Raw genomic sequence first — 15,333 nt, forward strand, 5'->3', positions numbered from 1 at the left:
TTAGGGGAAAAGCTATATTTCTCAAGGCTTACATAAATAAAATAGTGTCAGAGAAGGTCAGTGAACTGAGAATGCATCTAGAAAAGATAGAGAAAATCAAATTGAAGGTGTCTAATTAAATATCAAATTAGAAACTGAAAATTAAAGGTGAATTTAATAATATTGAAAGAAAGATAACTCTTGAACAAATAAATAAAATCAAGAGACAGCTTTATGAAAAAAACCTTAAAATAGATAAACATATGATTAATTTGGTTAAAAAAAGAATGAAGAAAACCAAATTACCAATATCAAAAATGGAAATGGTAAATTCACCACTAATCAGAAGGAAATTAAAACAAATAGATAAGAGCAATTTTGCCAAATTTATGCCAATTAATTTGGCAGTCTAAGTGATATGAATAAATATCTACAAAAATATAAGCAACCCAGTTTAAAGGAAAAGGAAATTAAATGCTTAACTAATCCCATGAACTCCATAAGAAAAAATCTTCAGGATCAGATGGACTCAAAAGTGAATTCTATCAAACAATAAAGTAACAATTAGTTCCAATTTTATGTAAACTATTTGAAAAAAATGGGTGTGGGATTTCTGTCAAATTACTGCTATGACAATTATATGGTGTTGACAACTGAACCAGTTAGAGTCAAAGCAGAGATAGAAAATTATTGTCCAATTTCCCTAATGAATATGGATAGAAAAAATGTCAATAAAATACTAGCAAAGGGATTATGCAAGTTATCAGTAGGATTATATATTATCAATCAAGATTTATATCAAGAATTCAGGTTTAATTTAATATTAGGGGAAAAATCAGCATAATTGACCATATCAATGATAAATTTAGCAGCAATCATAGGATCACATCAAATGAAGCACCTGAAAAAGCTTTTCACAAAAAACAGTACCCATTTCTATTAAAAACACTAGAGAGCATTTGGAAAAATGGAATATTCCTTAAAAGAATAAGCAATCCTTATCTATAGCTATCAATAAGCATTATCTCTAATGGGGTTAAGCTAGAAGCATTCTCATTAAGATCAGCATTGAAGGGGTGGCTAGGTGGTACAGTGGATAAAGCATCAGCCCTGGAGTCAGGAGTACCTGGGTTCAAATCCGTTCTCAGACACTTAATAATTACCTAGCTGTGTGGCCTTGGGCAAGGCACTTAACACCATTTGCCTTGTAAAAAAAAAGATCAGAATTGAAACAAGGATCCCTATTAAAATTACTAATATTCAATATAGTAATAAAAATTTTAACTTTAGCAATAACAGAAGAAAAAGAAATTGAAAGAATGAGAATTGATAATGAAACAAAACTTGCACTCATTGTAGATAGTTTGGTATACCAAGGGAACACTAGAAAATCATTTAAAAACTATTAGAAACAATTAGCAACTTAAGGAACATTAAAGGGTATAAAGTAAACTCACATAAGTCCTGACAACATAAAATATTTGGGAGTCTCCCTGCTAAGACAGACTAAGAAACTATGAGAACAACTCTAAAACACTTTCATCACAGATAATATCAGATCTAAACAATTGGCAAATGTCATTTGCTCATTTGTTGGTCGAGGTAATATAATAAAAATGATAATTATACATCAATTAAATTACTTATTCATTGTCATACCAATCAAACTTCCAAAAAATTACTTTAAAGAGGTAGAAAAAAATAGTATCTAATTTTATAGGAAGGAACAAAATGTCAACAATAATAAAGGAATTATTTTTTTTTTAAAAAAGCAGCCTAGCCATATGAGTTCTAAAATTATAATTTAAAGCATTAGTTATCAAAATTATTTGAGGGGGTGGAGCCAAGATGGGGGCATGGAGGGAGATAATTCCAGAAACACTTGTCTTGAGCACTCTGCATTGCTTAAAATTATGATTCTAAACTTCAAGAGTGGCAGTACCCACAGAAAGACCAAGTGAAACAATTTTCCAAACCAAGATAATTTGGAAGATCTGTGGGAAAACCTGTTTCACTGGGATTCAAAGCAGCCATGGCACAGCCAGTGAAACAGAAAAAAAAATCTGACTATAGATAGTTGCTAATGTTCCAAGAAGGATTAAAACACACACACAGGAGATGATAAAATCAAAACTTCTGTATCTAAGTCCTCCTAGAAAATATAGGAATTGGGGTGACTAGGTGGCGCAGTGAATAGAGCACCAGACCTGCTGTCAGGAGTACCTGAGTTCAATTCCTACCTCAGACACTTAATAATTACCTAGCTGTGTGGCCTTGGGCAAGCCACTTAACCCCATTGCCTTGCAAAAACCTAAAAAATATATAGGAATTGATCTCAGGCTATGGAAGAGCTCAGGGAACATTTTGAAAATCAGCTAAGTGAGCCAGAGGAAAAGTTGAGAAAAAAAATGGGAGCTATGCAGGAAAATCATGAAAAACAAGTCAGCAACTTGGTGAAGGAGAAAAATATCCCCAAAATAATAAAAAAAACACATGTAAAAAAAACAGTTTAGGTGAAATGGAAAAAGCAGTCCAAAAGGTTAATGAAGAGAAGGATGCCTTAAAAATTAGAATTGACCAGATAGACAAGGAGATAAGAAAGGTTTCTGAAGAAAATAATTCCTTCAAATGTAGAATGGAGCAAAGAGAAGCTGATGATTTAGTGAGAAATCAAGAAACAATGAAAGGGAACCAAAAGAATGGAAAATTAGGGAAAAAAAATGTTAAATATCCCTTTGGGAAAAACAACTGACCTGGAAAATAGATCCAGAAGAGATAATTTAAAAATTGTTTGGCTACCTGATAATCATGCCCAGGAAATGAGTCTAGGCTTAATTTTATTTTTTAGGTTTTTTGTACAAGTCAGTGGGGTTAACTGACTTGCCCAAGTTCACACAGCAAGGTAATTATTGTGTGTCTTATACTGGATTAGAACTCAGGTCCCCCTGACTCCAGGACCAGTACTCTATCCACTGAACCACCTAACTGGCTCTGGACATAATATTTAAATTATTTCTTCCAGTAAAATTGCTCTGACATCCTAGAAGCAGTAGGCAAAATAGAAATTGAAAGGATCCCCAGATCACCTCCTGAATCTCTGCCCCCCTCAAAAAAAAGCTTCCAGGCATATTATATTGAAATTCCAGAACTTCCAAGTCAAAAAGAAAATATTAGAAGCAGATAGAAAGAAAAAATTCAAATATCATGGCACAAAAGTCAGAATTACCCCGGATTTAGCAGCATCTACATTATTGGTTCTTTGGGCTTGGAATATGATATTTTAAAATGCAAAAATGTTTGCATTACAACTTAAAATCAACTACTCAGAACAACTAAACATCTTCTTTCAAGGGTAAATATGTATATTCCATGAAATAGGACAATTTCAAACTTTCTTGTTGAAATGATCAAATTTAAACAGAATGTTTGATCTTCAAGTACAGGACTCTGGTGAAGCATAGAGAGGGTGGATGGTAAGGGAAAATTATGAGAGATTTAATGATGGTGAATTGCTTGTATTCTTACATGGGAAGGTGATACTGATAACTCATATGAATCTTCTCATCTATTAGAGGAGTTAAAAAGAAGATGGCACAGGAGAGAGTTTATTATGAAGACATAATGTATAAAAAATATGGAGTAAATGGGCAAAAAGGCAATAAAGTGGGAGAAAGGGAAAGGAGGGGTAGAATGAGCTAAGATATTTTACATAAAATAATCAAGGAAAAAAATCTTTTGCAATTAAATGGAAAAGGTGGGAGGTGGGGGTGTGAGCAAGCAAGCCTTTATTCTCATTGAAAATGGGTCAGAGAGGAAAGAACATACACACTCTTAAAGGTATAGAGCTCTATCTTATCCTAGAGGAAAAAGGAAAGGAAAGGGTTGGAATAAGGTGGACAAAGGGAGGGGAGGGAGGGTTTATATAATAAAGGTAAGGGAAGATTATGGGAATGGGTAATAAGACACAACATACTTTTTTTGGCAAGATGGTGGGATTGCTTGGCTTGCCTGGAGTCACATGGCTGGGTGGTTGTGCCTGGGGTCAGATTTAGACACAGGTCTTCCTGGCTCCAAGGTAAATGCTCTATGTCTGCCCCACAATACACATTTTTTAGGTTTTTGCAAGCCAGTGGGGGTTAAATGGCTTGCCCAAGGCCACACAGCTAGGTAATTATTAAGTGTGTATGACGGGATTTGAACCCATGTACTCCTGACTCCAGGGCCGGTGCTTTATCCACTGCGCCACCTTGCTGCCCCACCACAATACACTTTTGAGGAGGAACAAAGTGAAAGGAGAGAGAGAATTGAATAAATAGCACTGGGGAGAAATAAATGGAGGAGAATACAGTTAGCAATAGTAACTATGGGGTAAAAATGTTGAACCAATTTCTCTGACAGATTTATAAAAAAGAATGTTGTCCATCTCAGAGACAGAGCTTATGGTGTCTGAACACAGGTTGAAGGACAATCATTTTTTCTCTCCCTATATTTTTCATAAGGTTTCTCTATCTTTATCGGGGGGAAGGGGATTATGTTTACTTTTACAACGCAATTATTGTAGTAATGGGTAAATAATTAAATTTAAGAATAATGTTACTATCTGAACATAAAAATATTATATGAGGCAACTGAGTAATAATACCCAGGGTTTTTGTCATCACATTAGAGTTTTGATTTTTGTGATTTGAATACACAACATTTTTCTTAATACTCTGAATAATACCATTAAATGTGATTAAAGTTAACATAAAGGGGAAAAAAAACAGTTTGATGTTGGCTAAGAAATACAGTGGTAGATCAGTGGAATAGACTGGGTGAAAAAAGAGAGAGCAGTATATCACTATAGCAGTTAATGTTTGATGAACCCAAAGATTCTACCTTCTGGGATAAGAATTTGCTCTTCTATAAAAACTGATGGAAATGTTGGAAGACAGTATGCAGAAACTGGGCATAGACAAACATAAGGGCAAAATGGGTAGTATTTAGACATAAAAGATAATATTATAAGTAAATTAAAACAAGGGATAGTTTACCTGTGACATCTATGGTAAAGAAGGCACTTTATGACCAAAGAAGAGATGGAAAACTTTATAAGAAACAAACTGGAAAATTTTGCTAACATTAAATTAAAAATTCACTGCAACCAAGATTAAAAGGAAAGTGGTATGTCGGGAAAAATTTTATAAGTACTTTTTCTCACAAAGGACACATTTTGAAAATATATAGAAAACTGATTCAATTTTATAAAAATAAAAGTAATTCCTCAATTGTTGAATGGTAAAGAATATGGAAAGGCAAATCTCAGATGAAGAAATCAAATATTGGAATATATACTTTGTAATATGAAAGTTTGCTCTAAATCATTACTGATTCGCTAAGTACAAATTAAAATCTATCTGAGGTACCATATCATACCTACTAGACTGGACAGAATGACTAAAAAGAAAAGATCAATGTTGAAGCAAATGTGGGAAAACATGAACAATAATGCATTGTTGGTGGATTTGTCAACTGATCCAATCTTTGTGGAAAGCAGTTAAGAATTATGCCTAAAGGGCAATAAAATTATGAATTCCCTTTTATCCCACAGTACCACTACTGGTTCTGTATCCTAAAGAGATCATGAAAAATAATAAAAATCCCACATGTAAAATAATTTTCATAGCAGTTTTTTGCTTCTTTTTTAATTAATTTTTTTTCATCCATACGCACATGTATATTATTAAGTTACAATATTTCCTTCCACCCTCCCTTCCCACCCCCTCTCTTCAGTGGAGAACAGTAAGGTTAGTATTGTACATACATATTTCTGATAAACATGTTTACATATTAGTCATTTTCAGTATGAGTAATTAGGATTAAGGGAAATATATAGATTAGAGAAAAATTTTATAAAGTGTTCATCAGATTCTGAAGGGTTTTTTCCTTTTGTTTTGTTTTGTTTTTCTTTCTCTGGATTGTGATATCATTGTCCATAGCTGGTCTAATATGGTTGTCCTAGCTCTCTAAACTGCTGAGAGGAGTTGCTTCCATGGAGACTGATCATCTCACAATGTTGTTAAAATGTGTATATTGTTTTCTTGGTTCTGCTCCCTTCACTTAGCATCAGATACTGTAAGGATTCCATGCTTCTCTAGAGTTCAACTATTTATTGTTTCTCATAAAATAATATTATTCTACAACATTCATGCAGCATAACTTGTTAACCCATTCCCCAATTTATAGGCATCCCCTCACTTTCCAGTTTCATTACATGTGGAACTTTTCATATTTTCTTATGATTTCTTCTGGATATAGTCCTAGAATTGCAATTGCTGGGTCAAAGGGAATGAACATTTTCATTGCTCTTTGGGCATAGTTCCATATTGCTCTCCAGCAATGCATCAATGTCCCAAGCTTCTCAAACCTTTTTCAGCATTATTTCCCCTTTTTCTCATCTTGACCAATCTGATAGGTATGAGTTGATACTTCATTGCTGTTGTAATTTGAATTTCTGTAATCAATAATGATTTGGAGCATTTTTCATATATAGCTTTAATTTCTTCATTTGAAAACTGTCTATCCATATGCTTTGGCCATTTATCAATTGGGGAATGATTTGTAACCATATAAATTTAATATAATTCTCTGTATATTTTAGACATAGCATCTCTTTTTGTCTTGGCAAAGAATTGAAAAAGCAAGTTTTGCCCATCAATTGGGGAATGACAACATATGATGGTATATCTGTGATATAATAATACTGTTCTAAAAGAAATCATGAGTAAAGGATTCCAGAAAAGGAAGACTTGCATGTATTTATGTGCATTGAAATAAGTACAATCATAAGAACATTACACACCCTAACGCCATGGGTTCATGATCAACATCGATGAATTTTACATTTCAACAATATAATAATGAAATGCATTTTTTAAAAGATATATGATGGAAAATACCATTCATATCCAGAAAATGAACTGTGGATTTAAATGAAGGGCTAAACTTTTCAGAAGTTATCTTATGTATTATGTCATTTTTTTCCTCAACACTGATTTATTTCTTTCATTTGGATTTGATCCTTCTCTCATAACTTGATAGTTATAGATCTGCTTTTTAGCATGAGTGTACAAGTAAAGCCAATATCAGATTTCCTCCATCAGGGGATGAGGGGGCATATGGGTGAGGAAGAAAAATGTAAAACTCAAAGCCTTGCAAAAAGGATTCGTAAAAACTACCATTGCATGCAGTTGAAAAAATATTTTTACAAATAAGAGCATGTCATTCATATACTGGGGCACAACTTGTTCAGCCATTCTGAAATTGATGGGTATCCTTTCAATTTCTAATTTTTCCATCACCAAAAACATCTACTATATTTTTGTATATGTGGGTCCTTTTCCCTTCTGTATGATCCCTTAGGGATACAGACCTGATAATTGTATTACAGAAAGAATGATATTGCCACAACAAAAAAGAGCTGCTATGTCTAAAATATATAGAGAGAATTGCATCGATGAAAAATTTTGTGACATTTTGGGTATAATCCAAAATGTTTGACATAGTGCTCTCCAAAAATGCTCTGTGGGATTCCAATCTTATCAAAATTGCATTCATGCCCTAGTTTTCTCATATTCCCCTCTAATTTTGGTCATTTTCCTTTTTAACTTAACAATGAATCTGATAAGTGTAATGTGGTACCTGAGAACTGTATTTTCAGTTCAATTTGATTCTCCTTAACTTTGAGTAAGGAAGTCTTTATCAGTAACATTGGCTGTAAATCATTTCCCCTATATTTCTGTTTTCCTTCTAATCTTAAAAGCATTGGTATTGTTTGTGCAAAGAATTTTTATTTAATAAAATCAAATTTATTCATTTTTCATTTTATAATATTCTCTACTTCTTGTTTATTCATGAATTCTTCTCACCATATATCTGACAGATAAATGATTCTTTACACTTCTAATTGGATTTTGTTATCACTTTTTATGTTTAACTCCTGTTCCCATTTTGGCCTTATCTGGGTACAGGTAGGTTCTGCCATATTCTCCAGTTTTATCAGTAGGTTTTGTTAAGTAGTGTGTTCTTGTCCCAAAAGCCAGAGTCTTTGGATTTATCAAAGAATAAATTTCTATTGCTATTTATTACCATTTCTTTGGTACCTAATCTGCTACAATTATCCACCATTATATTTCTTAGCCAGTTCTCATAATTTTGATATTTGCCACTTTATATTTTTTTTCACTCTGGTACAGCTAGACCACCTTCCTTTGTATTTTTCCCATTAATCCCCTTGATATTCTTGACGTTTTCTTCTTCCAGATGAAGTTTGTTATTATTTTTTCTATCTCTATAAAATAATTTTGGTAGTTTGATTGATATGATACTGAATGAGTAGATTAATTTAAGTGGAATTGTCATTTTAATTACATTAGCTCAGTCCACCCATGAATGATTTACATTTTCCAAATTATTCAAATATGACTTTACTTATGTGAAATGATTTTTTAATTACTTTATATCATTGATGAATTTTTCTTGAAAGGTAAATTTTCAAGTATTTTGTGTAGTCTACAGTTACTTAATTTTTATTTTTAATGCACTTTATTTTTTCACATTGCTACAATAGCAATGTTGAAAAAGTATACATAAACTTTTCCACACATACATGTACACAAAGAAAGAGAAAGTTCAAGCAAAATACAGATAAAAACTTTTGTTTTAGTCTGCATTCAAGTATCAATTCTGCATTTGGGATAGTAGAATTCTTTTTCATAAGTCCATCAGAAAAATTCCTTCAATATTTTTTCCCACAGAAGCTATATTTCCCTCAATCCTATTCTTCCCACCCCCAATTATTCTATTCACTCTCTCATTTCTCTATTTCCTCAAAATCGGCAACCTCTCTGACAGCGCTCTCCCATGGTCTTTCCTCTCTTTTCACCCTCCAACCCTCCCCGTCCCCTTTCTCCCATACCTTTTCTTTCCTCTCCTATGTCCTATTTCTACCCAATTGAGAGTGTTTTTGAGCCACTTCCAATGAGACTAAAGACTCTCTCATTCCCCCTCAACTTCTGCCGTTCTACTCCATTGTAAAAGTTTTTTTTCTTTCCTCTTTTATGTGAAATAACAGTCCATTCCGCATCTGCTTTCTCCAAGTGCAGTCCTTTCTTGGACATTTACACCATCATATTCACTTCAATACTATGCCTTGTCTATATATGCTCCTTCTAACTGGTCTAATAAATGAGAAGGCTCATATGGGTAACCAGCATCATCTTCCCATGCAGGAACACAAGCAGTTCAATATTATTAATTCGTTCCTATTTTGTCATTCCCCTCCACCCTCTATAAACTGAAGGTAAAACTTTCTGTTAAGTTCTAGTCATTTCAAAAGGGAAATTTGAAGTTCCCCATTTCATTGAATCTCCATCTTTGCATGAAATAATACGTTCAGCTTTGCTTGGCAGAGATTGGATTACAATCTCTTTTAGCTTCAGGAATATCATTTACCAATCTCTACAAGCCCTTAATATAGGAGCTGCTAAATCTTCTGTTATACTGACTGTAGATTCATGATATTTGAATTATTTCTTTCTGACAGCTTGTAATATTTTCTACTTGACTTGGGAGATATGGAATTTGGCTATAATATTCTTTGATGTTTTTATTTTGAGATCTCATTCAAGAGATGATAGATGGCTTCTTAAATCTTTTTGGTAAGACACTGGAGGTTAATGACTTGCCCAGGGTAACGCAGCAAGGTAATTATTGAATTTATATCCTCCTGACTTCAGGGACAGTGTTCTATATACTGAACCACCTGGGTTTCCCTGGATTACGTTAATTCCTATTTTACTCTTGGCTTGTAGGATATCAGGGCAATTTTCCAGGAGAATTTCTAGAGAAATGAAATCTAGGCTGTTTTTCTGGTCCTGACTTTCAGGTAGTCCAATAACTTTCAAAGTATCTTTTCTGACTCTGTTTTCCAGGTCAGTTATTTTTACAATGAGATATTTCACATTTTTTCTGGTCTTTCATGCTTTTGGTTTGCTTTATTGTTTTTTAACTTCTCACAAAGTCATCAGCTTCCCTTAGCTGGAAGGAATTGTTTTCTTCAGAGAATTGTTTTATTTCCTTTTCTATCTGGACAATTCTGTTTAGATGTTCTTCCCATCATTAACCTTTAGACTGCTTTTACCTTTGACCTAAACTGTTTTTTTATGAAGTTATTCTCTTTAGTATTTTTTTATTCCTCCACAAAATTGCTGACTTGGTTTTCAGGATTTTCCATCATAGCTCCCATTTCTCTTCCCAATTTTTCCTCTAGGTCATTTAGTTAAATTTCAAAGTCTATTTTGAGCTCTTTCATAACCTGAAGATCAATTCATATGTTTCTTGGAGGTATTGGATTCAGATACTTTGACTCTGATATATTCTGAGTTTGCATTTTGATCCTTTAGAGGACTAAAATTTTTCTCTATGGTAGGATTTTTTTTCTTCTGTTGTTTATTCATTTTCTCAGTCTATGGTTTGATTTTAACTCTTTGTTAAGGTGGACCTCTGCTTCCAGCGTAGAGGGTGCACTCTTCCAAGATTTTGAGGGGTTTGCAGCTGTTTTCATGGATACTCCCAAGAAAACTCCAAGTTCTTGCTTCTTTCAATGTCTTATGAGAGCTCTGATTGCTCTTCTGGCCTTGGTTCTGGTGTGTGGATAACCACAAGCACTCCATTATGTTGAAGAACTGTGGGGAAGGTCTCTGCTCTTCTGCAGGCAGTAAACTGTGCTTTGCTTCTGCTCCTTTTTGGAGCCTGGGGCCTCAAATTGGGTCCCAGATCTGAAAATGGGCAAAGCAAGAGAGTGCTGCATCAGTAATATCAGTGACCTCTGCAATCTCCCCGGAATTCTTACAGGCCTTTGGCTGAGTGCTCTAGAAGCAGCTGTCCGGTGGTTCCCTGCCATGTGCCTCCCCAAACCTGTTGCTGGTCTCCTGGAACAATGTTTGCACTGAGCCCTGAGCTAGACTGGGTCCCCTCTCATTCTGGTGCAGCAGAATTTTCCTGCTGGCCTTCCAAATTGTCATTGCCAATCACTCAGCTGAAAAATCTGGAAACTCCCCTTGCTTCCATGGACCCAAGCACCCCCAGAGACTGAGATGGACCTTTCCTGGATGCCTGGAACTGATTTGTTCTGGTGGTCATCTGGGTTCAGGTTGCCTTGCTGCCTTTCTAACCCCTGTGTAGTAGACCTTTCCTGAGGGTCTTCCAAATTGTCTTGGGCTGGAAATTGCTTCACTCCATCTTTATGTGGATTTCACCAATCTATTATTTGGTTAGTCATTATTTAGAGGTATTTGTTGTTCCCAGAGGACAGCTTCCAAGATTGCTTGCTTTCACTCCACCATCTTGCCCCTGCTCCTACAGTTACTTTAAATGGAATTTTGCTTTCTATCACTTGTGGCTGGACTTTGTTGGTAAAATAAAGAAATGCTTATGATTTATCAGACAATTCATTCTAATATTATTATTTTACTTAATGAAAGTAATTTTTGTTTATTCTCACAATTTAATTACAGCCATATAGTTTTTACTCCTGCATTTTCTCAATATTTTCTTCCTTATAATTGACCTTTTTATTTTTCTTTGGTAAGATTTGTTTTTTTGTTCAAGGAAATTTTTGCAATCTTTGTCCAGTTTTAGCCTTGTGATAAACACCTTGCTGGGATGGATGCCCACATGGACAGTTGTACCATTAGCCTTCTCCTGTTGTACATGTTCAATTTAGATCACATATTTGTTTCTGTACACTTTGACTGCCTTGCCAAATTTGCTGTCCTTTGTAGTGTCCCTGATCAACCTGGACTTCATCATCTTTTCAAATTGGCATGGAGCAGACATTGTGCTTCTGTCTCAGCTCCTTAGAAAGAGGAAAAAATATAATTTTTCAACATATGTAGGAAGGGGCATTGGAATTTCTCTTGTGGTTCTTGCTTTGGTCGGAGGTCACAAAAGGATTGAATTTCATTTTGACCTCATAGCCACTGTGGAAGAGAAAATAAACAACTATTGTAACCTATTGCTTGACTCAGTCCAATTGAGGTCAGGTTCTCAGATGAACGAACATTGAATGAGACAGGAGTTGAAAGTAGCAAGTTCTCCATTTATTTAGCAGCAAGCAAGAATTTAAATGCACTTTTTAGTTCCTGTTTCCTCCCATAACCATGACATTCTCTAAACAACCAATCAAACAAAGCTTCTGTGCTCATGGACAGTAGCTGATCAGTCAACTCAGAAAGTATATTTTCTCAGGCTTAGTGCACTCACACAATATTCCCCGAGTTGCCAAACAGGAGGGAAGAGATAAGAAGATATTGAGAGCCAACCCAGAAAATTAGACCAATGGTGTTCCTGGGCAAGAAGATTGCTAGGCCATTCCCAATCATGCAATGACTTCTCTGTGACTCTCAACAGTTCCTTCCATTTAGAGTCTTGATTTAATGTTGTTTTTGAAGCAAACTGGGAAGAGTTCAGGAAATATCCTTGCTTCACTCCATCATATTCACTCTTACTTTCCTTTTAAAGTAATATAATTCTAAGAAAAATGTGAAATTTGATAAGAGTCCAAGAACAGATTGCCATGTATATTTTTTTCCAAAATATAATTTACTAGGGATGATAGATTCAAAGGACTTTTGAGTTGGAATAATTGAATGGAAATATATTTCCTAAGCATTCAGTATGTGTTAAGAACCAAAGATTCTAATGGAAAGATAAAATTTTGCTAAGAGACCCTCGCCATCATCTAGGCTAGTCCTTTTACTGTATATATGAGATCAAGTTAAATGAAAATTTTTCTTTATTTCTTTGGGTATTTCCCAAAATTCCATTATACTATGGGCACTGAATAATTTACAACTTCCTTGGAATAGCACCAACTGGTTCTTGTGAGAAATTACAGACTTAAATATGTCCCATGACCAATTATGTGTATTGATTGAGCATCTAGTCCAAGTTTCCTTTGAGAAAGATGAAGTGACTTGCACTTGCACAGTTTTTCTTATTTAAAATTCCATGATTTTTCTATAATACCACAAAGATTTTTATTTTATGTAGGATGAATCAAACATTTTGAAATATCTAAATGTATGGCAAAGTAGGATATCCTAAATGTATTTAACTGCCTAACAAGAACTTTATGAGAAAGAAATATTTTCAAATTTTATCAATTATTCTGAAATTTTTCTTCCATAATCATATATTTATTACCTTTATGGAGCCTTTAACTTTGAATGAAAAATGTCCATATTATAATTACTACATAAGTATTCTCTGGTATTTATGAAAATTAAGTAAATCAGAGATATGCTTTATCATAATATATAATAACTTTGAGTCTGGTCGTATCTCCTCAGATACAAAAAATCAATTATCTTCTGATAGTTTTTATATTTTAAAATTCTGATTAGAATTTAAATTGCATGGTAAAATAGATGATCAACAGCATCATAAAAGTATTTTCTTGAAGAAAATTATTCATCAATATTTATACATGAAAATTGCATTATAATCAGTAGAGTTTTTAGATTTATGACCTTACATTGTGAAAGACCATTTGCATCAGAAAATAATTTATTAAATCATCTTTTGGGAAAAAAATTTCTAAATTAGAATGAGAAGGTATCTATCTGTCTGTCTATCTATCTATCTATCTAAAATTTAGCAAATTAGGAGCACATTAAATAGAACATTGGTCCTGGGTTCAGGAACTAAGTTCAAATCCAGTCTCAGACACTTAATAATCAACTAGTTTTGTCCCTTGGGTAAGTCACTTTACCCCATTGCCTTGCACTGCCCAACCTCCAAAAAAATTAGCAAATTATATTATTGATATCACCTTTCACAATGTGTTATATTAAAATTTATTCATTTATTTTACTCTCTTCAAAGAACCATTTACTTGAGTGCATTTTTGTCCTATCTGAGGACTATTTTTTCTGCAGATTATTTAGTTCTATTTGTTATATGTCACAAATAGCTCTACCTCAGACCCTACATTCATATTTTACATTAACTGAGATGTGACTTAGAAAGTCATTCAAATGTCTCTCTATAGTGTTGACTTGTGTTAACTTTCACCTGGCAGTGAAATTATCTATTTCCTCAGGCTTTGGACTGAGTAGAAATTTTTCAGGCATTGTTGTTTCAGCTCTGGCTAAGTAAGTATATTCTGATATGCCATTCTAAATGTGAAGATGATGATAGTATTGATTAAGGGGCAAAGAACAGAGATTAATATCACTTATTTCAAACTTTGTAAACTACAAATGGTAATTTGACATTTGAATACATTGTCACTTTTTTGATATTTATTGAATAACAACTATAACAAAATTATAGAAATTACTGATTAAAATAAAGAAGTTTTCTGCTTAAATGTTTTGCTTTCTGAGTCAGATAGACAAGACTCTAGTCCTTTTCAATATAATAGCTCTGGGGAACTCATTTATATTTGTCACTGGAATTTTCCCCTTCCTTTCAATCTAAGGAAAAGTCTTAACATTGCTCTAACTCTGTTTAAGGGGTTTATTGAAGAGGGTAGTTTCATGTTTTCAACATATTTTATGAGATGTCTGATTTATTTTTTTTCTTTTAAAATCCTAAGACTTCTTCTTAGGTAACTTCTTAAAGCTAAATGGGAGAAGGAGGCACCATCTGTTACTACCAATCCTCCCACAAAAATCCCAGTCCTTAAATCACCTTTCTTCTTGTTATGAAAAATTTACTGGGGCAGTTTCAATGAGTTATGCTTGAATAGACTCAGATTGTTTGTTTTGCTGCAGCAATGATTTCAATTTAACCTTATCATAAGGAAGATAAAAATGTAATTTTCTTTTATTTCTTTGCATATGGACTATTTGAAACCTTTTTTGAGGAAATAGTGTTGTCCTCATATATGACTTAATCAATAGATGTCCATTCAAATGATTTACTAAACATAAGGTAGCTGAGGTATGAAAATACCTTCACAATGTAAATGAAAATTTTTAAAGGGAAGTTAAATAATTTGCCCAGTGTAGTACACCTACTAATTCAAAAAGGATTTGAAATTAGATATTCTTGGGACTCCTCCTATCCTCCTATCCTCCTATCCAAGGTACCATTTTTTCACTTCAAAGATGGAAAAAGAGACATTTTTAAGATCACATAAGAATAGAAGCCAAATCACATATCATCCTTAATTCATAAAAGTTACTATTTTCCCTTTCATTCTAATTTTCCTTACCTCTTTTTTTCCCCTAGTGATTTAGGGGTTGGAAGATTCAGTTTTTTTTCCTTTTCTATTACCATGTGAGGAAAGAAACCATCACAGTATGG

At 33.7% G+C, this 15,333-nt stretch overlaps 1 pseudogene; it reads right to left on the reverse strand.

Moving 5' to 3' along the window:
* Positions 1-11,545: 11,545 nt before the first annotated feature.
* Positions 11,546-11,983, reverse strand: LOC141520995 (large ribosomal subunit protein uL24-like; annotated as a pseudogene).
* Between the last annotated feature and the right edge of the window lie 3,350 nt (positions 11,984-15,333).

Source organism: Macrotis lagotis, chromosome 1 (genome assembly GCF_037893015.1).
Source record: "Macrotis lagotis isolate mMagLag1 chromosome 1, bilby.v1.9.chrom.fasta, whole genome shotgun sequence".
NCBI lineage: Eukaryota > Metazoa > Chordata > Mammalia > Peramelemorphia > Peramelidae > Macrotis > Macrotis lagotis.